Source organism: Callorhinus ursinus, unplaced genomic scaffold (assembly GCF_003265705.2).
Source record: "Callorhinus ursinus isolate GAN/ISIS: 27379988/994484 unplaced genomic scaffold, GSC_fseal_2.0 scaffold5, whole genome shotgun sequence".
In the NCBI taxonomy this organism is placed as follows: Eukaryota; Metazoa; Chordata; class Mammalia; order Carnivora; family Otariidae; genus Callorhinus; species Callorhinus ursinus.
Genome location: NW_027397067.1, coordinates 10667785 through 10674598, shown reverse-complemented (window position 1 = coordinate 10674598; position 6814 = coordinate 10667785). Strand labels below are relative to the sequence as shown.

General features: G+C 39.6%; 1 pseudogene; it reads right to left on the bottom strand.

The window, feature by feature from the left end:
- Window positions 1-2025: 2025 nt before the first annotated feature.
- Window positions 2026-2444, bottom strand: LOC112823594 (copper transport protein ATOX1 pseudogene; annotated as a pseudogene).
- Between the last annotated feature and the right edge of the window lie 4370 nt (window positions 2445-6814).

The window sequence follows — 6814 nt, the reverse complement described above, 5'->3', positions numbered from 1 at the left end:
GACCCCTCCAGGCTGGGTCAAGGGCTGGTGTTGACAAGACAGTTCTATCTCAGAGATAAAACACTTCTACTGATGTTCAGTAGAGCAGGCAAGGAGGTAAGAAAAGAAGTGAGATAAACAGAAAAATGGTAAAGACAGTAAGACTTAGTTTGCGGCAAAACAAGTTGAGCTTCAATAAGACATTCTAAAAAAGAAAGAGTAGAAAAAAAAACAGAAACAAAAGGAAGGGGTAAAAACCCAGAAGAGGAAACTTGGAGAGGTCATTCCAGAAAACTTAATTCATCACACTTAGGTCTATGGACAAAATACAGCCAAATTTAGAGCTGGGTTGTGAAGAAGTGAAATGTGAAAGAAAGAGATTTTGATGAGCACTTTTTTGTTTGTTTTTAGCCTAGTTTAAGAAACATTTAGCACCCACAAAGATTAAATTTGGTCAGTAGGAGAGGAGTCTTGCAAAGCAAGACAGACTATTGATGATGAGGCAGTCAGGAAGGCAGACAATATGGCGGAAGGAGCTGGGTGTGGAAGAAGAAGGCTGAAGAGGGGAACTTCCCTCCTTTCACCCTAGGTAAAGAGTCCTGAAGCTGAGTGGGGCCCTGGGGTGGAGAAGCAGGCCAGCTACAGTTTGTCATGGAGCAGCCATGAGTATTATTTTAAGCAGCATGAAAAATAAACCCGTATTTTTACTCTTGAGTTCTTTCCTTCTCTTCCAATATGGGCATACAGAGAATTCTATTTAAATATTTTTCCCATCATCCCAAATCCTAAAGAATCTAAAGTACTGTTTCTTGTAAACAATATTAATCTATAAAATGTCTAACAATTTACAATTAAAATTTCCCTCCATAGATGGAGCATGGGAGTCTATCTCATTTAGAAAATAATTTTTGCCATTAATGAAAAATTTCTTTTATATGAAGTCATTTCCTAGCCATCTTTAATAAAATATGATAAACTGCTATTTTATATTTTAATCATTACATATGCAGCTCATTATTTTAAACCTTAAGCTCTGTTGAATTTAAGGCAAAATGCCTTTGCTCTGGGAATAGTGATTTAATTGACTAGTGACTTAATTGATGACATTTAAGGAGCAGAAAAGAGAGTATCAGATTTGTACACAAAAGCAGAGACTGGAAAATTTCCTCTTTTTATTTCAGCTGGATATTCTACATGACAGGAAAAATTAAACTGGGATTTAGAGACTCTTTCTTACACGGTAGAATGGAGAGCTTTTACAATTTTACTTTAATTACCTTCAGATTTTTATTTGTTGTCTAAATTAATCAATGAAAGTTTTTGTCTTCCATTATTATCACCATATCTCTTGAGCAAAATTACTTTCTGTCATATCAGAGACAGACCAAATGAAGAGTTTTCAGAAATAAAATACTACTTTTCTGAACTTTCTAGAGCATTGATATTCTTTCGGTACCCAATTCAATAATCAATATGGGTCCATATTTAATTGATTAAGAATACTGTATTATAGGGTAACTCAGGCTCCCAACTTTTTCACGTTTTCCCAAATATTTGCTCCCATCCTCTATTTGGCAGGTCCATGGATATATATTTGGTGAGTACTTTTCAGTGGAAACAAAGGGGCCTGTAATATTGCAGATGTATTAGTGTCCAATTTCATTAGCTGAATTGCCACCAAGTTTAGGTCTCCAACTTTTTCCGCTCTATAACCAGGCTCATGAATAACCACAGCTAATATAGTCTGAGCACATCTACCACATAGTGTTCTGAGACCGTAACATGTATTAAAACAACCTTCACAACAACCGTATGAGATAATGTTACGATCCTCATTTAACGAATGAGGACTTTGAGGCACAGAGAAGATGCGTACCATGCAAGGAAGCGCCAGCATGAGGACCTGAAACTTCAACAGTCTGGTCTCATCCCACAAACTTTCAACTACGTTCCCTCCAAATATTATCATTTATGTACTACTAATTAAGAACATGCTATTTACAAGTATGATGAAGGTAATTTAGAGGTTATCATGCCTCTTTTTTTTTTTTTCCCAACAAAAGCGGCTCAACTTTATTGCAGGGAAGCTAGGGAGAAGCAGGGCAAGTGAGGGTCACTACCATCGCTGAGCAGGACTGCCAGGCCCCTGGTCTGTCGGGAAGGCAGGAGATCAGTGTCCTGCTCCCTTTGGTCCATCTTGGGCCCAGGGGTCCGGGCCCTCGCTACTTGGGGCCAAGGTAGGAAACAGCCTTTCCTGTTTTCTCCAGGGTCTCCAGCAGAATGTCCACGCTGTGCTCAGAGTTGATGCAAACCTTCTTGTTGGGCAGGTCAATGTCAAACTCAACTCCTCCCAGTTTGTTGCACCCGGCTGACGGCATTTGAGCAGCCTTCACAGGTCATGTCCACGGAGAACTCGTGCTTCGGCATGACTGTGGATTTGGTGGCGGCGGCGGCGGCGGCGGCGGCTGCAGCTGCGGGAGCGACGTTTCTCTATCATGCCTCTTTTTAAGTCTATCTTTTTGATAGCCTAATAGTTGCTGCCTCTATGGAGAGAGAAAATCCAATCCCTAAATCAAGTTATTAAGATAAAGAACTATGAGCTGATATTTCTGATTGTCTCAAAAATCACTTTTCTTTTATTTTGCTTTCAAACTTAAAAATGTGTTTATTAATTCTAACATTTGGGAAAGAATCGAGAAAGTGTTATTTATAACTAGTACACACTTGTATGTGATAATTTTAATACATACACACTTAGAAATAAGGGCGTATAATTTAATTGTTATAATTTGTTTACTGTAGTACATTATTATATTGCTGTAAAAACTATAAAAATTCTTTGTGTCACAATGCAAAGCACAGATACATGGAAAAAATCCCCTCCTCTACCCCTGTCCTCTTCACCAATTGCTTCAGTACCGGATGAGGAAAGAAGACAAAGAACTAAAGAAAAGAAGGAGAAATGTCCATCACCTTCTTCCCAAGAGGGCTATCTGATCTCTAGGTTGAGGGCATAGTAATAGCCACTCTGGCTAATATTTAAAGTGGTACTTTCTAGGGGCACCTGGGTGGCTCAGTTGGTTAAGCATCTGCCTTTGGCTCAGGTCATGATCTTGGGGTCCTGGGATGGAGTCCCACATTGGGCTCCCTGCTCAGCAGAGAGCCTGCTTCTCCCTCTCCCTCTGCTGCTCCCCCTGCTTGTGCTCTCTCAGTCTCTCTCAAATAAATAAATAAAATCCTTAACAATAAAATCAAATGGCACTTTCTAGTGGGATCTCTTAGAGTGGGAGGATCAAAGGGAGCAGATTTGCATGGGTCTGAACATCTTGGAGCTTCCATAAAGTGAGGTGAGAAACTCAGTGGTAATTTACCATCTTTCTCTGGTTCACGTGCAACACAAAGTTGCTCCTGATTTTCATAGATCATGGTGTCTTTTCAACTCTGTCTCTCCCAGGTGGGTTCTTCATCACGCCTACACTGTAAATATCATTCATTATAACACTGTGTTGTCATGTTTCTTGGATGTTGGCAGTCTCCTGCTAAAAGTGTTATAAATTCTTTCATGGGATGTATGCCTTAGTGAAATGTAGTGATAACTTTCCCTTCATCGCTTGACTAAAAAGACACACACACACACACACACACACACACAAGCACACTTACCAGGTAAAGAAGGAAACCACTTTGTAGGACTCAAATCAATGGAAACGGCTCTATGTATGAGCAGTACTTTTTCTTAGGTAGAACTCAAAAGCATCCTGCCAAATTCCAAGACAGAAAAGTCACTCTAATGGTATTTTGTATCCTCCAGCCTATTTGAGAAGAAAAACATCAGTGTTCCTTGAACACAAATGGGAAGCAAAGGTTGTGATTATCATGCGCTGCATCTAGGAAGATATTATGTCTCTATTGTCCCTCTGGGAAGTAATTAGAGGAAAATACCAAAGGATCAATGCAAACTCCAAGTTGTTTAGGAAAGTCTTTTCTGTACCAGCAGAACTATTATTTCAGCCTCTCCTGTGATGAAAAATTAATATGCAGGAGAGAGAAATTATATCCAGTATAGTGCCTTAAAAGAAATGATTTAATTTAATAATTTATTATATATGGTATTTCCTATTTAGCAAACAGATGATTACTAGGGATAGATTTAGGAAGTCACCTAGCAACTTGATCCTTTGTACCAGCTCGTAATGAATGGGGCCCGTTTTGGTTTGGTTTGTGATAGGACAGATTTGGTTGCCTTATCCACATTACTTAGTGATAGAAGCACATAATCCATTGTGGAACTTAGGAAATCCATTGTTACAAGAGGTCTTGGATTCAAATTCTGTAGCTGAATTTGGACAAAATTAAATCATTGGAGCAACAACAATAAAAAATACACCAAGAAATTAAGTCATCATGAGAAGAGAGAAACCCCGAATCCTTGTACCTTAAAACCAGTGACTGGTCTGGAATCAAGAGAGCAATGCTCTTTTTGCTGGACCTTATGTGGGGGGAGGCGGTGCCTTTTTCTCTAAGAATCAGGTTAAAGCTGTTTCTGAAGACAGAATGTCCAACTCAGAAATAAGCGAAATATGCCCCACCGATCTTTCTTGGCTGTCTCCCCAGGGGTGTCAACAAGGTTTCAGGGTAATGTTTTGTTTTATGTTTTAAGATTTTATTTATTTATTTATTTGACAGATAGAGACACAGTGAGAGAGGGAACACAAGCAGGGGGAGTGGGGGAGGGAGAAGCAGGCTTCTGGCGGAGCAGAGAGCCCGACGTGGGGCTGGATCCCAGGACCCCGGGATCATGACCTGAGCGGAAGGCAGACGCTTAACGACTGAGCCACCCAGGCATCCCGAGGATAATGTTTTTTTAAACTGAATGGGATGTCTGATCTGAAAAAGTTGCCACAGTTTTTGAAGAATCCATTCTCAGACCCCTTGAAATGGTGGTTCACATTCAGTCTTGAGGTGCAGAGCCTCTCTTGATTGCAATAAAGGGCCGTCAGGGAGGGAACGGAAGAACAGAACATCTGGGATGGTCACTTGATTTAATATCAGAACTCTGTTTTTAGCTATTACACACACATACGATGATATTCACCAGAGAAACGCTTCTGTGGGGTGTTGTAAGAAAAATATAATATTCTGAATTTCATGCTTCTAAAAGTAGAGAAATGCGGACTTTTAAATATTTGCTGCAGTTCTAAGGGCTTTCTGCTGTGTAGCTCCTAGTCTGTATTGCAAGCATTTTGGAAAGGCGTCATGTGATTGTGCATGTTTTTAAATGAATCAGTGGACTACAAAGGAGACCCAGAAAGAAATATTCAGAAAGACCCCTTCCCCACACCCCAGTGCTTGATCAACCAAAACAAGCAAGCAAACAAACAAGACAAACCAAACAAGCAAAACGAACAAACTGTGGACACTTGAAGAAAATTAAGGCAACAGAAAGTAATCATACTAAAATCTTAAAAGAGGAATGATAAAGGCAAAATTATATTTCACCCTTACCTCATAAACGGTGAATTTGTAAAACTAGTCTCTCACTCTTTATTTTTAATAACATTATTTAATTAATAATAATTTAATAATATTTTGAATTTTTGCTTTGTTTTGTTTGTTTGGGAGACAGAAAAGAATTTCTCAGATCTAAAACTATGTCTGTTTGTGAAAGTTTAAAGAATTGTAAAATGGAATACAGATTCGCACAGCTCTGTCCATTGGAAATATAATGAGATGCACATATGTGCTTTAAAATTTTCAAGTGGCCACATTTGAAAAAGAAAAAAGCGAAATTAGTTTTAATAACATATTTTGTTTAATCCAAAGTACCTAAAATACTCTCACTTCTACATTTAATCAATATTTAAAATTATTGGGATATTTTGTATACTTTTTCATACTTTCTTTGAATTCAGTGCATACAACACATGTCACCTTGGACTGGCCACATTTCTCATTTCTAGTGTTCGGTAGCCACGTGTGGCTACTGGTTATGTACCTCCCATATCGGACCGTGCAGTTTTAACACAAAGGTGAAGGGCCCCATCTTTGGATCGAGACCCTTTCCCTTGCACCTGCCTTGTGGCCGTACCCAATAAGGAAATGGCTAGAGAGCCATTTGGAATGCAATGTAGATTACTATAGGTGCTGCCATTAAAGTCAGTTAAAACAATTAATAATTTGTTAAAAATTGTTAAAAACAATTCTCCTAATGTTGTAGTACCTGCTGTATTCCATGTAAAGGGAAGGCGTGCCCAAACCAAGTGAGGCCAAGCCATCTGGCCCCATGGCAAAGTGTGAACACTGAAGCACATCGCTTCTGTTTAGGTTTTGAAAGGTATATACGTTTTTGAGATTGGACTTTTCTAAACCACACATTAGGAGCTGCGAGTGGGAAACCTTTTGGAACTTAAGCATGTGATCCTCATAATAAGAAAGAGCAAATGAGCCTCTCCACCACCTCAGAAGGGCTACTGACATTATTGGTAAGTCATGGAGGACCTCAGGCCACAAGGGCTCCGTCAAGTGAGGTGAATGAATTCCCAGAGCTCCTGGATATCATCTAGTCAGGCATGCTGTCTCGCACCAGGATACACTCATTTAATATTTTGGAAGAATTTATTGTCCCCTCTTGCTACTCAAAGAACAGTTAATGGTACTGGCTCCTCAGAGGAGACTAGTGGTCTCAAGACTAGGATTTAAAAACTTGACCATGATGTCAGTGATGAAGAGGCTTGTGAGCCCCGTGGTACACACCATGCTGTTACTGACTCCTGTAGAACCCAGTCGTCTCTGACCCGACCAAATTTACACTCCGTAGTCCAGAAGTGAATGGTTC